A 20,260-nucleotide genomic window follows, 5' to 3' on the forward strand; every position below is an offset into this window, starting at 1 on the left:
ATTTATGGAACTCATTCAATGATCCTTGTCTTATTACACAAATTACATGCTATCATGCATTTATCAGAAGAAAATAACCATTTTATTCTCTTCTCAGCAACGTTATCCACTTTTGAGAACTTATTCGTCAGAATTTTGATTTTAATAATCTGATTGGGCTGTTTGAATCTCTTGACGTCCATTTCTTGCAATCACTCTTTTGTCAGTAGAAAAGGACATCTTTTGTTCGCATTACAATGATTTATTGACAAATAAAATGTCTTTTTGAGAATGTTTTTCTGACACTATTATACTAAACCTACATCTGATGTGATTCGTTTCTCTTGACGTTAATTTGTGTCATTTATCCATTCGTACGAAGATAGGAGCTAATTATTTCTCTTGAGAGTTACTTAATGTTAGATAAACATCTCATTTTGAGAACGTTTTCTTTCGACTTAGTTATTTATAAAACTGACTTGAGTGCTGGTACCTCTTGACGACGATTTCTGGCAATCATGCATTTGTAAGTAGACTGGAACCCAATATATATCTTTACATCTTTGTGATTAGAATTAAAAATGCACATTTGACTTCGTTAGATGACACGCATCTTTATGACGCATTCATTGATTCTTGTCTTTTTACGCAAATTACATTCAATCATACATTTTTCAGAAGAAACGGTCCATTTTGTTCTCTTCCCAGCAACACAATGTTAGATAACTATCTACTTTCTAGAACATTTTCCTCAGACTTATGCAGTTATTAAACTGATTGGACTGTTTGAGTCCCTTGACATTAATTTCTTGCACTCATGCATTTTTCTGTAGAAATTGACGTCCTATTTCTCATCACAAGATTTTATTGACAATCAAAATACCTTTCTGAGAATGATTTGCTGACGCTAATCTTTTTATGATACATCTTGTATCGATGGCGTCTCTTGACGCGAATTTCTGTCATTCCTGCATTTGTTATGAGATGGAAATCGATCATTCCTCTTCATAGTTACTTAATATTAGACAAACATCCACTTTTGAGAAAGATTTGTTTAGGCTTAGGCATTTTTTAAAGTGATATTAAAGTTCTAGTTTCTTGACATCGATTTTTAGCTATCAGACATTTGTCAATAGAGGGGAACACATTATATCCCTTCACAACTACATAATGACAGTTGCACATGCAAATTAGACTACTTTTATGACGACACTTACACATTTGCGCAACTCGTTCAAGATAATTCTCTGTTCACTCAAATTACATATCATCATGCATTTGTCAGAAGGAAAGAACCACTTTATTATTTTCTCCGCAACTTAATGTTAGATAAATATCCACATCTGAGAACATTTGAATCAGTCTTATGCATTTGTTAAATTGATTTGTCTGTTTATGCCTCTTGACGTATATTTCTTGCTGTCATGCATTTTTGAGTAGAAACTGACCTCTTATTTCTCTTCAGAAGACCTTATTGACACATACAATGCCTTTTTGAGCATATTTTTCTGATGCTAAACTAATTTTGATACATCTTGTATCATTCGTTTCTCTTGACTCCAATTTGTGTCACTTATGCATTTGAAAGCAGATAGGAACTAATGTATTCTCTTCACAGTTACTTAATGTTAGATAAAGATCAACTTTTGATTACGTTTTGATTAAACTGTGGCATTTATAACACTGATTGGACTAATGGAGCCTCTTGACATCGATTTCTGGCAATCATGCTTTTGTCAGTAGACAAGGACCCTTTATATCTCTTTACAACCTCATAATGAGAGTTAGAAATGCACTCTGGACTACATTTTTACGACTCTCATTTATGGAACTCATTCAATGATCCTTGTCTTATTACACAAATTACATGCTATCATGCATTTATCAGAAGAAAATAACCATTTTATTCTCCTCTCAGCAACGTTATCCACTTTTGAGAACTTATTCGTCAGAATTTTGATTTTAATAATCTGATTGGGCTGTTTGAATCTCTTGACGTCCATTTCTTGCAATCACTCTTTTGTCAGTAGAAAAGGACATCTTTTGTTCGCATTACAATGATTTATTGACAAATAAAATGTCTTTTTGAGAATGTTTTTCTGACACTATTATATTAAACCTACATCTGATGTGATTCGTTTCTCTTGACGTAAATTTGTGTCATTGATGCATTCGTACGAAGATAGGAGCTAATTATTTCTCTTGACAGTTACTTAATGTTTGATAAACATCTCATTTTGAGAACGTTTTCTTTCGACCTTGTTATTTATGAAACTGACTTGTTTGTTCGTACCTCTTGACGACGATTTCTGGCAATCATGCATTTGTAAGATGACTGGAACCCAATATATATCTTTACATCTTTGCAATTAGAATTAAAAATGCATATTTGAATCGTTAGATGACACGCATCTTTGGGACGCAATCAATGATTCTTGTCTTTTTACTCAAATTACATTCAATCATACTTTTTTCAGAAGAAAAGGTCCATTTTGTTCTATTCCCAGCAACTTAATGTTAGATAACTATATAGTTTCGAGAACATTTTCCTCAGACTTATGCAGTTATTAAACTGATTGGACTGTTTGAGTCTCTTGCCATCCATTTCTTGCACTCATGCATTCTTCTGTAGAAATGGACATCCTATTTCTCATCACAAGATTTTATTGACAATCAAAATACCTTTCTGAGAATGATTTGCTGACGCTAATCTTTTTATGATACATCTTGTATCGATGGCGTCTCTTGACGCGAATTTCTGTCATTCCTGCATTTCTTATGAGATGGAAAATAATCAGTCTTCTTCACAGTTAGTTAATTTTAGATAAACGTCCACATTTGAGAAAGATTTGTTTAGGCTTAGGCATTTTTTAAAGTGATATTAAAGTTCGAGTTTCTTGACATCGATTTTTGGCTATCAGACATTTGTCAATAGAGGGGAACACATTATATCTCTTCACAACTACATAATGACAGTTGCACATGCAAATTTGACTACTTTTATGACGACACTTACACATTTGCGCAACTCGTTCAAGATAATTCTCTATTCACTCAAATTACATATCATCATGCATTTGTCAGAAGGAAAGAACCATTTTATTATTTTCTCAGCAACTTAATGTTAGATAAATATCCACATCTGAGAACGTTTGCATCAGACTTATGCATTTGTTAAATTGATTTGTCTGTTTATGCCTCTTGACGTATATTTCTTGCTGTCATGCATTTTTGAGTAGAAACTGACCTCTTATTTCTCTTCAGAAGACCTTATTGACACATACAATGCCTTTTTGAGCATATTTTTCTGACGCTAAACTAATTTTGATACATCTTGTATCATTCGTTTCTCTTGACTCCAATTTGTGTCACTTATGCATTTGAAAGCAGATAGGAACTAATGTATTCTCTTCACAGTTACTTAATGTTAGATAAAGAACAACTTTTGATTACGTTTTGATTAAACTGTGGCATTTACAACACTGATTGGACTAATGGAGCCTCTTGACATCGATTTCTGGCAATCATGCTTTTGTCAGTAGACAAGGACCCTTTATATCTCTTTACAACCTCATAATGAGAGTTACAAATGCACTTTGGACTTCATTTTTACGACTCTCATTTATGGAACTCATTCAATGATCCTTGTCTTATTACACAAATTACATGCTATCATGCATTTATCAGAAGAAAATAACCATTTTATTCTCTTCTCAGCAACGTTATCCACTTTTGAGAACTTATTCGTCAGAATTTTGATTTTAATAATCTGATTGGGCTGTTTGAATCTCTTGACGTCCATTTCTTGCAATCACTCTTTTGTCAGTAGAAAAGGACATCTTTTGTTCGCATTACAATGATTTATTGACAAATAAAATGTCTTTTTGAGAATGTTTTTCTGACACTATTATACTAAACCTACATCTGATGTGATTCGTTTCTCTTGACGTTAATTTGTGTCATTTATCCATTCGTACGAAGATAGGAGCTAATTATTTCTCTTGAGAGTTACTTAATGTTAGATAAACATCTCATTTTGAGAACGTTTTCTTTCGACTTAGTTATTTATAAAACTGACTTGAGTGCTGGTACCTCTTGACGACGATTTCTGGCAATCATGCATTTGTAAGTAGACTGGAACCCAATATATATCTTTACATCTTTGTGATTAGAATTAAAATTGCATATTTGACTTCGTTAGATGACACGCATCTTTATGACGCATTCATTGATTCTTGTCTTTTTACGCAAATTACATTCAATCATACATTTTTCAGAAGAAACGGTCCATTTTGTTCTCTTCCCAGCAACACAATGTTAGATAAGTATCTACTTTCTAGAACATTTTTATCAGACTTATGCAGTTATTAAACTGATTGGACTGTTTGAGTCCCTTGACATTAATTTCTTGCACTCATGCATTTTTCTGTAGAAATTGACGTCCTATTTCTCATCACAAGATTTTATTGACAATCAAAATACCTTTCTGAGAATGATTTGCTGACGCTAATCTTTTCATGATACATCTTGTATCGATGGCGTCTCTTGACGCGAATTTCTGTCATTCCTGCATTTCTTATGAGATGGAAAATAATCAGTCTTCTTCATAGTTAGTTAATTTTAGATAAACGTCCACATTTGAGAAAGATTTGTTTAGGCTTAGGCATTTTTTAAAGTGATATTACAGTTCGAGTTTCTTGACATCGATTTTTGGCTATGAGACATTTGTCAATAGAGGGGAACACATTATATCTCTTCACAACTACATAATGACAGTTGCACATGCAAATTTGACTACTTTTATGACGACACTTGCACATTTGCGCAACTCGTTCAAGATAATTCTCTATTCACTCAAATTACATATCATCATGCATTTGTCAGAAGGAAAGAACCATTTTATTATTTTCTCAGCAACTTAATGTTAGATAAATATCCACATCTGAGAACGTTTGCATCAGACTTATGCATTTGTTAAATTGATTTGTCTGTTTATGCCTCTTGACGTATATTTCTTGCTGTCATGCATTTTTGAGTAGAAACTGACCTCTTATTTCTCTTCAGAAGACCTTATTGACACATACAATGCCTTTTTGAGCATATTTTTCTGACGCTAAACTAATTTTGATACATCTTGTATCATTCGTTTCTCTTGACTCCAATTTGTGTCACTTATGCATTTGAAAGCAGATAGGAACTAATGTATTCTCTTCACAGTTACTTAATGTTAGATAAAGAACAACTTTTGATTACGTTTTGATTAAACTGTGGCATTTATAACACTGATTGGACTAATGGAGCCTCTTGACATCGATTTCTGGCAATCATGCTTTTGTCAGTAGACAAGGACCCTTTATATCTCTTTACAACCTCATAATGAGAGTTACAAATGCACTTTGGACTACATTTTTACGACTCTCATTTATGGAACTCATTCAATGATCCTTGTCTTATTACACAAATTACATGCTATCATGCATTTATCAGAAGAAAATAACCATTTTATTCTCTTCTCAGCAACGTTATCCACTTTTGAGAACTTATTCGTCAGAATTTTGATTTTAATAATCTGATTGGGCTGTTTGAATCTCTTGACGTCCATTTCTTGCAATCACTCTTTTGTCAGTAGAAAAGGACATCTTTTGTTCGCATTACAATGATTTATTGACAAATAAAATGTCTTTTTGAGAATGTTTTTCTGACACTATTATACTAAACCTACATCTGATGTGATTCGTTTCTCTTGACGTTAATTTGTGTCATTTATCCATTCGTACGAAGATAGGAGCTAATTATTTCTCTTGAGAGTTACTTAATGTTAGATAAACATCTCATTTTGAGAACGTTTTCTTTCGACTTAGTTATTTATAAAACTGACTTGAGTGCTGGTACCTCTTGACGACGATTTCTGGCAATCATGCATTTGTAAGTAGACTGGAACCCAATATATATCTTTACATCTTTGTGATTAGAATTAAAAATGCACATTTGACTTCGTTAGATGACACGCATCTTTATGACGCATTCATTGATTCTTGTCTTTTTACGCAAATTACATTCAATCATACATTTTTCAGAAGAAACGGTCCATTTTATTCTCTTCCCAGCAACACAATGTTAGATAACTATCTACTTTCTAGAACATTTTCCTCAGACTTATGCAGTTATTAAACTGATTGGACTGTTTGAGTCCCTTGACATTAATTTCTTGCACTCATGCATTTTTCTGTAGAAATTGACGTCCTATTTCTCATCACAAGATTTTATTGACAATCAAAATACCTTTCTGAGAATGATTTGCTGACGCTAATCTTTTTATGATACATCTTGTATCGATGGCGTCTCTTGACGCGAATTTCTGTCATTCCTGCATTTGTTATGAGATGGAAATCGATCATTCCTCTTCATAGTTACTTAATATTAGACAAACATCCACTTTTGAGAAAGATTTGTTTAGGCTTAGGCATTTTTTAAAGTGATATTAAAGTTCTAGTTTCTTGACATCGATTTTTAGCTATCAGACATTTGTCAATAGAGGGGAACACATTATATCCCTTCACAACTACATAATGACAGTTGCACATGCAAATTAGACCACTTTTATGACGACACTTACACATTTGCGCAACTCGTTCAAGATAATTCTCTGTTCACTCAAATTACATATCATCATGCATTTGTCAGAAGGAAAGAACCACTTTATTATTTTCTCCGCAACTTAATGTTAGATAAATATCCACATCTGAGAACATTTGAATCAGTCTTATGCATTTGTTAAATTGATTTGTCTGTTTATGCCTCTTGACGTATATTTCTTGCTGTCATGCATTTTTGAGTAGAAACTGACCTCTTATTTCTCTTCAGAAGACCTTATTGACACATACAATGCCTTTTTGAGCATATTTTTCTGATGCTAAACTAATTTTGATACATCTTGTATCATTCGTTTCTCTTGACTCCAATTTGTGTCACTTATGCATTTGAAAGCAGATAGGAACTAATGTATTCTCTTCACAGTTACTTAATGTTAGATAAAGATCAACTTTTGATTACGTTTTGATTAAACTGTGGCATTTATAACACTGATTGGACTAATGGAGCCTCTTGACATCGATTTCTGGCAATCATGCTTTTGTCAGTAGACAAGGACCCTTTATATCTCTTTACAACCTCATAATGAGAGTTAGAAATGCACTTTGGACTACATTTTTACGACTCTCATTTATGGAACTCATTCAATGATCCTTGTCTTATTACACAAATTACATGCTATCATGCATTTATCAGAAGAAAATAACCATTTTATTCTCCTCTCAGCAACGTTATCCACTTTTGAGAACTTATTCGTCAGAATTTTGATTTTAATAATCTGATTGGGCTGTTTGAATCTCTTGACGTCCATTTCTTGCAATCACTCTTTTGTCAGTAGAAAAGGACATCTTTTGTTCGCATTACAATGATTTATTGACAAATAAAATGTCTTTTTGAGAATGTTTTTCTGACACTATTATATTAAACCTACATCTGATGTGATTCGTTTCTCTTGACGTAAATTTGTGTCATTGATGCATTCGTACGAAGATAGGAGCTAATTATTTCTCTTGACAGTTACTTAATGTTTGATAAACATCTCATTTTGAGAACGTTTTCTTTCGACCTTGTTATTTATGAAACTGACTTGTTTGTTCGTACCTCTTGACGACGATTTCTGGCAATCATGCATTTGTAAGATGACTGGAACCCAATATATATCTTTACATCTTTGCAATTAGAATTAAAAATGCATATTTGAATCGTTAGATGACACGCATCTTTGGGACGCAATCAATGATTCTTGTCTTTTTACTCAAATTACATTCAATCATACTTTTTTCAGAAGAAAAGGTCCATTTTGTTCTATTCCCAGCAACTTAATGTTAGATAACTATATAGTTTCGAGAACATTTTCCTCAGACTTATGCAGTTATTAAACTGATTGGACTGTTTGAGTCTCTTGCCATCCATTTCTTGCACTCATGCATTCTTCTGTAGAAATGGACATCCTATTTCTCATCACAAGATTTTATTGACAATCAAAATACCTTTCTGAGAATGATTTGCTGACGCTAATCTTTTTATGATACATCTTGTATCGATGGCGTCTCTTGACGCGAATTTCTGTCATTCCTGCATTTCTTATGAGATGGAAAATAATCAGTCTTCTTCACAGTTAGTTAATTTTAGATAAACGTCCACATTTGAGAAAGATTTGTTTAGGCTTAGGCATTTTTTAAAGTGATATTAAAGTTCGAGTTTCTTGACATCGATTTTTGGCTATCAGACATTTGTCAATAGAGGGGAACACATTATATCTCTTCACAACTACATAATGACAGTTGCACATGCAAATTTGACTACTTTTATGACGACACTTACACATTTGCGCAACTCGTTCAAGATAATTCTCTATTCACTCAAATTACATATCATCATGCATTTGTCAGAAGGAAAGAACCATTTTATTATTTTCTCAGCAACTTAATGTTAGATAAATATCCACATCTGAGAACGTTTGCATCAGACTTATGCATTTGTTAAATTGATTTGTCTGTTTATGCCTTTTGACGTATATTTCTTGCTGTCATGCATTTTTGAGTAGAAACTGACCTCTTATTTCTCTTCAGAAGACCTTATTGACACATACAATGCCTTTTTGAGCATATTTTTCTGACGCTAAACTAATTTTGATACATCTTGTATCATTCGTTTCTCTTGACTCCAATTTGTGTCACTTATGCATTTGAAAGCAGATAGGAACTAATGTATTCTCTTCACAGTTACTTAATGTTAGATAAAGATCAACTTTTGATTACGTTTTGATTAAACTGTGGCATTTATAACACTGATTGGACTAATGGAGCCTCTTGACATCGATTTCTGGCAATCATGCTTTTGTCAGTAGACAAGGACCCTTTATATCTCTTTACAACCTCATAATGAGAGTTACAAATGCACTTTGGACTACATTTTTACGACTCTCATTTATGGAACTCATTCAATGATCCTTGTCTTATTACACAAATTACATGCTATCATGCATTTATCAGAAGAAAATAACCATTTTATTCTCTTCTCAGCAACGTTATCAACTTTTGAGAACTTATTCGTCAGAATTTTGATTGTAATAATCTGATTGGGCTGTTTGAATCTCTTGACGTCCATTTCTTGCAATCACTCTTTTGTCAGTAGAAAAGGACATCTTTTGTTCGCATTACAATGATTTATTGACAAAAAAAATGTCTTTTTGAGAATGTTTTTCTGACACTATTATACTAAACCTACATCTGATGTGATTCGTTTCTCTTGACGTTAATTTGTGTCATTTATCCATTCGTACGAAGATAGGAGCTAATTATTTCTCTTGAGAGTTACTTAATGTTAGATAAACATCTCATTTTGAGAACGTTTTCTTTCGACTTAGTAATTTATAAAACTGACTTGACTGCTGGTACCTCTTGACGACGATTTCTGGCAATCATGCATTTGTAAGTAGACTGGAACCCAATATATATCTTTACATCTTTGTGATTAGAATTAAAAATGCACATTTGACTTCGTTAGATGACACGCATCTTTATGACGCATTCATTGATTCTTGTCTTTTTACGCAAATTACATTCAATCATACATTTTTCAGAAGAAACGGTCCATTTTGTTCTCTTCCCAGCAACACAATGTTAGATAACTATCTACTTTCTAGAACATTTTCCTCAGACTTATGCAGTTATTAAACTGATTGGACTGTTTGAGTCCCTTGACATTAATTTCTTGCACTCATGCATTTTTCTGTAGAAATGGACGTCCTATTTCTCATCACAAGATTTTATTGACAATCAAAATACCTTTCTGAGAATGATTTGCTGACGCTAATCTTTTTATGATACATCTTGTATCGATGGCGTCTCTTGACGCGAATTTCTGTCATTCCTGCATTTGTTATGAGATGGAAATCGATCATTCCTCTTCATAGTTACTTAATATTAGACAAACATCCACTTTTGAGAAAGATTTGTTTAGGCTTAGGCATTTTTTAAAGTGATATTAAAGTTCTAGTTTCTTGACATCGATTTTTAGCTATCAGACATTTGTCAATAGAGGGGAACACATTATATCCCTTCACAACTACATAATGACAGTTGCACATGCAAATTAGACCACTTTTATGACGACACTTACACATTTGCGCAACTCGTTCAAGATAATTCTCTGTTCACTCAAATTACATATCATCATGCATTTGTCAGAAGGAAAGAACCACTTTATTATTTTCTCCGCAACTTAATGTTAGATAAATATCCACATCTGAGAACATTTGAATCAGTCTTATGCATTTGTTAAATTGATTTGTCTGTTTATGCCTCTTGACGTATATTTCTTGCTGTCATGCATTTTTGAGTAGAAACTGACCTCTTATTTCTCTTCAGAAGACCTTATTGACACATACAATGCCTTTTTGAGCATATTTTTCTGATGCTAAACTAATTTTGATACATCTTGTATCATTCGTTTCTCTTGACTCCAATTTGTGTCACTTATGCATTTGAAAGCAGATAGGAACTAATGTATTCTCTTCACAGTTACTTAATGTTAGATAAAGATCAACTTTTGATTACGTTTTGATTAAACTGTGGCATTTATAACACTGATTGGACTAATGGAGCCTCTTGACATCGATTTCTGGCAATCATGCTTTTGTCAGTAGACAAGGACCCTTTATATCTCTTTACAACCTCATAATGAGAGTTAGAAATGCACTTTGGACTACATTTTTACGACTCTCATTTATGGAACTCATTCAATGATCCTTGTCTTATTACACAAATTACATGCTATCATGCATTTATCAGAAGAAAATAACCATTTTATTCTCCTCTCAGCAACGTTATCCACTTTTGAGAACTTATTCGTCAGAATTTTGATTTTAATAATCTGATTGGGCTGTTTGAATCTCTTGACGTCCATTTCTTGCAATCACTCTTTTGTCAGTAGAAAAGGACATCTTTTGTTCGCATTACAATGATTTATTGACAAATAAAATGTCTTTTTGAGAATGTTTTTCTGACACTATTATATTAAACCTACATCTGATGTGATTCGTTTCTCTTGACGTAAATTTGTGTCATTGATGCATTCGTACGAAGATAGGAGCTAATTATTTCTCTTGACAGTTACTTAATGTTTGATAAACATCTCATTTTGAGAACGTTTTCTTTCGACCTTGTTATTTATGAAACTGACTTGTTTGTTCGTACCTCTTGACGACGATTTCTGGCAATCATGCATTTGTAAGATGACTGGAACCCAATATATATCTTTACATCTTTGCAATTAGAATTAAAAATGCATATTTGAATCGTTAGATGACACGCATCTTTGGGACGCAATCAATGATTCTTGTCTTTTTACTCAAATTACATTCAATCATACTTTTTTCAGAAGAAAAGGTCCATTTTGTTCTATTCCCAGCAACTTAATGTTAGATAACTATATAGTTTCGAGAACATTTTCCTCAGACTTATGCAGTTATTAAACTGATTGGACTGTTTGAGTCTCTTGCCATCCATTTCTTGCACTCATGCATTCTTCTGTAGAAATGGACATCCTATTTCTCATCACAAGATTTTATTGACAATCAAAATACCTTTCTGAGAATGATTTGCTGACGCTAATCTTTTTATGATACATCTTGTATCGATGGCGTCTCTTGACGCGAATTTCTGTCATTCCTGCATTTCTTATGAGATGGAAAATAATCAGTCTTCTTCACAGTTAGTTAATTTTAGATAAACGTCCACATTTGAGAAAGATTTGTTTAGGCTTAGGCATTTTTTAAAGTGATATTAAAGTTCGAGTTTCTTGACATCGATTTTTGGCTATCAGACATTTGTCAATAGAGGGGAACACATTATATCTCTTCACAACTACATAATGACAGTTGCACATGCAAATTTGACTACTTTTATGACGACACTTACACATTTGCGCAACTCGTTCAAGATAATTCTCTATTCACTCAAATTACATATCATCATGCATTTGTCAGAAGGAAAGAACCATTTTATTATTTTCTCAGCAACTTAATGTTAGATAAATATCCACATCTGAGAACGTTTGCATCAGACTTATGCATTTGTTAAATTGATTTGTCTGTTTATGCCTCTTGACGTATATTTCTTGCTGTCATGCATTTTTGAGTAGAAACTGACCTCTTATTTCTCTTCAGAAGACCTTATTGACACATACAATGCCTTTTTGAGCATATTTTTCTGACGCTAAACTAATTTTGATACATCTTGTATCATTCGTTTCTCTTGACTCCAATTTGTGTCACTTATGCATTTGAAAGCAGATAGGAACTAATGTATTCTCTTCACAGTTACTTAATGTTAGATAAAGATCAACTTTTGATTACGTTTTGATTAAACTGTGGCATTTATAACACTGATTGGACTAATGGAGCCTCTTGACATCGATTTCTGGCAATCATGCTTTTGTCAGTAGACAAGGACCCTTTATATCTCTTTACAACCTCATAATGAGAGTTACAAATGCACTTTGGACTACATTTTTACGACTCTCATTTATGGAACTCATTCAATGATCCTTGTCTTATTACACAAATTACATGCTATCATGCATTTATCAGAAGAAAATAACCATTTTATTCTCTTCTCAGCAACGTTATCAACTTTTGAGAACTTATTCGTCAGAATTTTGATTGTAATAATCTGATTGGGCTGTTTGAATCTCTTGACGTCCATTTCTTGCAATCACTCTTTTGTCAGTAGAAAAGGACATCTTTTGTTCGCATTACAATGATTTATTGACAAAAAAAAATGTCTTTTTGAGAATGTTTTTCTGACACTATTATACTAAACCTACATCTGATGTGATTCGTTTCTCTTGACGTTAATTTGTGTCATTTATCCATTCGTACGAAGATAGGAGCTAATTATTTCTCTTGAGAGTTACTTAATGTTAGATAAACATCTCATTTTGAGAACGTTTTCTTTCGACTTAGTAATTTATAAAACTGACTTGACTGCTGGTACCTCTTGACGACGATTTCTGGCAATCATGCATTTGTAAGTAGACTGGAACCCAATATATATCTTTACATCTTTGTGATTAGAATTAAAAATGCACATTTGACTTCGTTAGATGACACGCATCTTTATGACGCATTCATTGATTCTTGTCTTTTTACGCAAATTACATTCAATCATACATTTTTCAGAAGAAACGGTCCATTTTGTTCTCTTCCCAGCAACACAATGTTAGATAACTATCTACTTTCTAGAACATTTTCCTCAGACTTATGCAGTTATTAAACTGATTGGACTGTTTGAGTCCCTTGACATTAATTTCTTGCACTCATGCATTTTTCTGTAGAAATGGACGTCCTATTTCTCATCACAAGATTTTATTGACAATCAAAATACCTTTCTGAGAATGATTTGCTGACGCTAATCTTTTTATGATACATCTTGTATCGATGGCGTCTCTTGACGCGAATTTCTGTCATTCCTGCATTTGTTATGAGATGGAAATCGATCATTCCTCTTCATAGTTACTTAATATTAGACAAACATCCACTTTTGAGAAAGATTTGTTTAGGCTTAGGCATTTTTTAAAGTGATATTAAAGTTCTAGTTTCTTGACATCGATTTTTAGCTATCAGACATTTGTCAATAGAGGGGAACACATTATATCCCTTCACAACTACATAATGACAGTTGCACATGCAAATTAGACCACTTTTATGACGACACTTACACATTTGCGCAACTCGTTCAAGATAATTCTCTGTTCACTCAAATTACATATCATCATGCATTTGTCAGAAGGAAAGAACCACTTTATTATTTTCTCCGCAACTTAATGTTAGATAAATATCCACATCTGAGAACGTTTGAATCAGTCTTATGCATTTGTTAAATTGATTTGTCTGTTTATGCCTCTTGACGTATATTTTTTGCTGTCATGCATTTTTGAGTAGAAACTGACCTCTTATTTCTCTTCAGAAGACCTTATTGACACATACAATGCCTTTTTGAGCATGTTTTTCTGATGCTAAACTAATTTTGATACATCTTGTATCATTCGTTTCTCTTGACTCCAATTTGTGTCACTTATGCATTTGAAAGCAGATAGGAACTAATGTATTCTCTTCACAGTTACTTAATGTTAGATAAAGATCAACTTTTGATTACGTTTTGATTAAACAGTGGCATTTATAACACTGATTGGACTAATGGAGCCTCTTGACATCGATTTCTGGCAATCATGCTTTTGTCAGTAGACAAGGACCCTTTATATCTCTTTACAACCTCATAATGAGAGTTAGAAATGCACTTTGGACTACATTTTTACGACTCTCATTTATGGAACTCATTCAATGATCCTTGTCTTATTACACAAATTACATGCTATCATGCATTTATCAGAAGAAAATAACCATTTTATTCTCCTCTCAGCAACGTTATCCACTTTTGAGAACTTATTCGTCAGAATTTTGATTTTAATAATCTGATTGGGCTGTTTGAATCTCTTGACGTCCATTTCTTGCAATCACTCTTTTGTCAGTAGAAAAGGACATCTTTTGTTCGCATTACAATGATTTATTGACAAATAAAATGTCTTTTTGAGAATGTTTTTCTGACACTATTATAATAAAACTACATCTGATGTGATTCGTTTCTCTTGACGTAAATTTGTGTCATTGATGCATTCGTACGAAGATAGGAGCTAATTATTTCTCTTGACAGTTACTTAATGTTTGATAAACATCTCATTTTGAGAACGTTTTCTTTCGACCTTGTTATTTATGAAACTGACTTGTTTGTTCGTACCTCTTGACGACGATTTCTGGCAATCATTCATTTGTAAGATGACTGGAACCCAATATATATCTTTACATCTTTGCAATTAGAATTAAAAATGCATATTTGAATCGTTAGATGACACGCATCTTTGGGACGCAATCAATGATTCTTGTCTTTTTACTCAAATTACATTCAATCATACTTTTTTCAGAAGAAAAGGTCCATTTTGTTCTATTCCCAGCAACTTAATGTTAGATAACTATATAGTTTCGAGAACATTTTCCTCAGACTTATGCAGTTATTAAACTGATTAGACTGTTTGAGTCTCTTGCCATCCATTTCTTGCACTCATGCATTCTTCTGTAGAAATGGACATCCTATTTCTCATCACAAGATTTTATTGACAATCAAAATACCTTTCTGAGAATGATTTGCTGACGCTAATCTTTTTATGATACATCTTGTATCGATGGCGTCTCTTGACGCGAATTTCTGTCATTCCTGCATTTCTTATGAGATGGAAAATAATCAGTCTTCTTCACAGTTAGTTAATTTTAGATAAACGTCCACATTTGAGAAAGATTTGTTTAGGCTTAGGCATTTTTTAAAGTGATATTAAAGTTCGAGTTTCTTGACATCGATTTTTGGCTATCAGACATTTGTCAATAGAGGGGAACACATTATATCTCTTCACAACTACATAATGACAGTTGCACATGCAAATTTGACTACTTTTATGACGACACTTACACATTTGCGCAACTCTTTCAAGATAATTCTCTATTCACTCAAATTACATATCATCATGCATTTGTCAAAAGGAAAGAACCACTTTATTATTTTCTCAGCAACTTAATGTTAGATAAATATCCACATCTGAGAACGTTTGCATCAGTCTTATGCGTTTGTTAAATTGATTTGTCTGTTTATGCCTCTTGACGTATATTTCTTACTGTCATGCATTTTTGAGTAGAAACTGACCTCTTATTTCTCTTCACAAGACCTTATTGACAAATACAATGCCTTTTTGAGCATGTTTTTCTGACGCTAAACTAATTTTGATACATCTTGTATCATTCGTTTCTCTTGACTCCAATTTGTGTCACTTATGCATTTGAAAGAAGATAGGAACTAATGTATTCTCTTCACAGTTACTTAATGTTAGATAAAGATCAACTTTTGATTACGTTTTGAATAAACTGTGGCATTTATAACACGGATTGGACTAATGGAGCCTCTTGACATCGATTTCTGGCAATCATGCTTTTGTCAGTAGACAAGGACCCTTTATATCTCTTTACAACCTCATAATGAGAGTTAGAAATGCACTTTGGACTACATTTTTACGACTCTCATTTATGGAACTCACTCAATGATCCTTGTCTTATTACACAAATTACATGCTATCATGCATTTATCAGAAGAAAATAACCATTTTATTCTCCTCTCAGCAACGTTATCCACTTTTGAGAACTTATTCGTCAGAATTTTGATTTTAATAATCTGATTGGGCTGTTTGAATCTCTTGACGTCCATTTCTTGCAATCACTCTTTTGTCAGTAGAAAAGGACATCTTTTGTTCGCATTACAATGATTTATTGACAAATAAAATGTCTTTTTGAGAATGTTTTTCTGACACTATTATACTAAACCTACATCTGATGTGATTCGTTCCTCTTGACGTTAATTTGTGTCATTTATCCATTCGTACGAAGATAGGAGCTAATTATTTCTCTTGAGAGTTACTTAATGTTAGATAAACATCTCATTTTGAGAACGTTTTCTTTCGACTTAGTTATTTATAAAACTGACTTGAGTGCTGGTACCTCTTGACGACGATTTCTGGCAATCATGCATTTGTAAGTAGACTGGAACCCAATATATATCTTTACATCTTTGTGATTAGAATTAAAAATGCATATTTGACTTCGTTAGATGACACGCATCTTTATGACGCATTCATTGATTCTTGTCTTTTTACGCAAATTACATTCAATCATACATTTTTCAGAAGAAACGGTCCATTTTGTTCTCTTCCCAGCAACACAATGTTAGATAACTATCTACTTTCTAGAACATTTTCCCCAGACTTTTGCAGTTATTAAACTGATTGGACTGTTTGAGTCCCTTGACATTAATTTCTTGCACTCATGCATTTTTCTGTAGAAATGGACGTCCTATTTCTCATCACAAGATTTTATTGACAATCAAAATACCTTTCTGAGAATGATTTGCTGACGCTAATCTTTTCATGATACATCTTGTATCGATGGCGTCTCTTGACGCGAATTTCTGTCATTCCTGCATTTGTTATGAGATGGAAACCAATCATTCCTCTTCATAGTTACTTAATATTAGACAAACATCCACTTTTGAGAAAGATTTGTTTAATCTTAGGCATTTTTTAAAGTGATATTAAAGTTCGAGTTTCTTGACATCGATTTTTAGCTATCAGACATTTGTCAATAGAGGGGAACACATTATATCCCTTCACAACTACATAATGACAGTTGCACATGCAAATTAGACTACTTTTATGACGACACTTACACATTTGCGCAACTCGTTCAAGACAATTCTCTATTCACTCAAATTACATATCATCATGCAGTTGTCAGAAGGAAAGAACCATTTTATTATTTTCTCCGCAACTTAATGTTAGATAAATATCCACATCTGAGAACGTTTGAATCAGTCTTATGCGTTTGTTAAATTGATTTGTCTGTTTATGCCTCTTGACGTATATTTCTTGCTGTCATGCATTTTTGAGTAGAAACTGACCTCTTATTTCTCTTCACAAGACCTTATTGACAAATACAATGCCTTTTTGAGCATGTTTTTCTGACGCTAAACTAATTTTGATACATCTTGTATCATTCGTTTCTCTTGACTCCAATTTGTGTCACTTATGCATTTGAAGAAGATAGGAACTAATGTATTCTCTTCACAGTTACTGAATGTTAGATAAAGATCAACTTTTGATTACGTTTTGAATAAACTGTGGCATTTATAACACGGATTGGACTAATGGAGCCTCTTGACATCGATTTCTGGCAATCATGCTTTTGTCAGTAGACAAGGACCCTTTATATCTCTTTACAACCTCATAATGAGAGCTAGAAATGCACTTTGGACTACATTTTTACGACTCTCATTTATGGAACTCATTCAATGATCCTTGTCTTATTACACAAATTACATGCTATCATGCATTTATCAGAAGAAAATAACCATTTTATTCTCTTCTCAGCAACGTTATCCACTTTTGAGAACTTATTCGTCAGAATTTTGATTTTAATAATCTGATTGGGCTGTTTGAATCTCTTGACGTCCATTTCTTGCAATCACTCTTTTGTCAGTAGAAAAGGACATCTTTTGTTCGCATTACAATGATTTATTGACAAATAAAATGTCTTTTTGAGAATGTTTTTCTGACACTATTATATTAAACCTACATCTGATGTGATTCGTTTCTCTTGACGTAAATTTGTGTCATTGATGCATTCGTACGAAGATAGGAGCTAATTATTTCTCTTGACAGTTACTTAATGTTTGATAAACATCTCATTTTGAGAACGTTTTCTTTCGACCTAGTTATTTATAAAACTGACTTGTTTGTTCGTACCTCTTGACGACGATTTCTGGCAATCATGCATTTGTAAGATGACTGGAACCCAATATATATCTTTACATCTTTGCAATTAGAATTAAAAATGCATATTTCAATCGTTAGATGACACGCATCTTTGGGACGCGATCAATGATTCTTGTCTTTTTACTTAAATTACATTCGGTCATACTTTTTTCAGAAGAAAAGGTCCATTTTGTTCTATTCCCAGCAACTTAATGTTAGATAACTATATAGTTTCGAGAACATTTTCCTCAGACTTATGCAGTTATTAAACTGATTAGACTTTTTGAGTCTCTTGCCATCCATTTCTTGCACTCATGCATTCTTCTGTAGAAATGGACATCCTATTTCTCATCACAAGATTTTATTGACAATCAAAATACCTTTCTGAGAATGATTTGCTGACGCTAATCTTTTTATGATACATCTTGTATCGATGGCGTCTCTTGACGCGAATTTCTGTCATTCCTGCATTTCTTATGAGATGGAAAATAATCAGTCTTCTTCACAGTTAGTTAATTTTAGATAAACGTCCACATTTGAGAAAGATTTGTTTAGGCTTAGGCATTTTTTAAAGTGATATTAAAGTTCGAGTTTCTTGACATCGATTTTTGGCTATCAGACATTTGTCAATAGAGGGGAACACATTATATCTCTTCACAACTACATAATGACAGTTGCACATGCAAATTTGACTACTTTTATGACGACACTTACACATTTGCGCAACTCGTTCAAGATAATTCTCTATTCACTCAAATTACATATCATCATGCATTTGTCAGAAGGAAAGAACCATTTTATTATTTTCTCAGCAACTTAATGTTAGATAAATATCCACATCTGAGAACGTTTGCATCAGACTTATGCATTTGTTAAATTGATTTGTCTGTTTATGCCTCTTGACGTATATTTCTTGCTGTCATGCATTTTTGAGTAGAAACTGACCTCTTATTTCTCTTCAGAAGACCTTATTGACACATACAATGCCTTTTTGAGCATATTTTTCTGACGCTAAACTAATTTTGATACATCTTGTATCATTCGTTTCTCTTGACTCCAATTTGTGTCACTTATGCATTTGAAAGCAGATAGGAACTAATGTATTCTCTTCACAGTTACTTAATGTTAGATAAAGATCAACTTTTGATTACGTTTTGATTAAACTGTGGCATTTATAACACTGATTGGACTAATGGAGCCTCTTGACATCGATTTCTGGCAATCATGCTTTTGTCAGTAGACAAGGACCCTTTATATCTCTTTACAACCTCATAATGAGAGTTACAAATGCACTTTGGACTACATTTTTACGACTCTCATTTATGGAACTCATTCAATGATCCTTGTCTTATTACACAAATTACATGCTATCATGCATTTATCAGAAGAAAATAACCATTTTATTCTCTTCTCAGCAACGTTATCCACTTTTGAGAACTTATTCGTCAGAATTTTGATTTTAATAATCTGATTGGGCTGTTTGAATCTCTTGACGTCCATTTCTTGCAATCACTCTTTTGTCAGTAGAAAAGGACATCTTTTGTTCGCATTACAATGATTTATTGACAAATAAAATGTCTTTTTGAGAATGTTTTTCTGACACTATTATACTAAACCTACATCTGATGTGATTCGTTTCTCTTGACGTTAATTTGTGTCATTTATCCATTCGTACGAAGATAGGAGCTAATTATTTCTCTTGAGAGTTACTTAATGTTAGATAAACATCTCATTTTGAGAACGTTTTCTTTCGACTTAGTAATTTATAAAACTGACTTGACTG

Source organism: Sinohyriopsis cumingii, unplaced genomic scaffold (assembly GCF_028554795.1).
Source record: "Sinohyriopsis cumingii isolate HCF-2022 unplaced genomic scaffold, ASM2855479v2 utg000354l, whole genome shotgun sequence".
Taxonomy (NCBI): Eukaryota; Metazoa; Mollusca; class Bivalvia; order Unionida; family Unionidae; genus Sinohyriopsis; species Sinohyriopsis cumingii.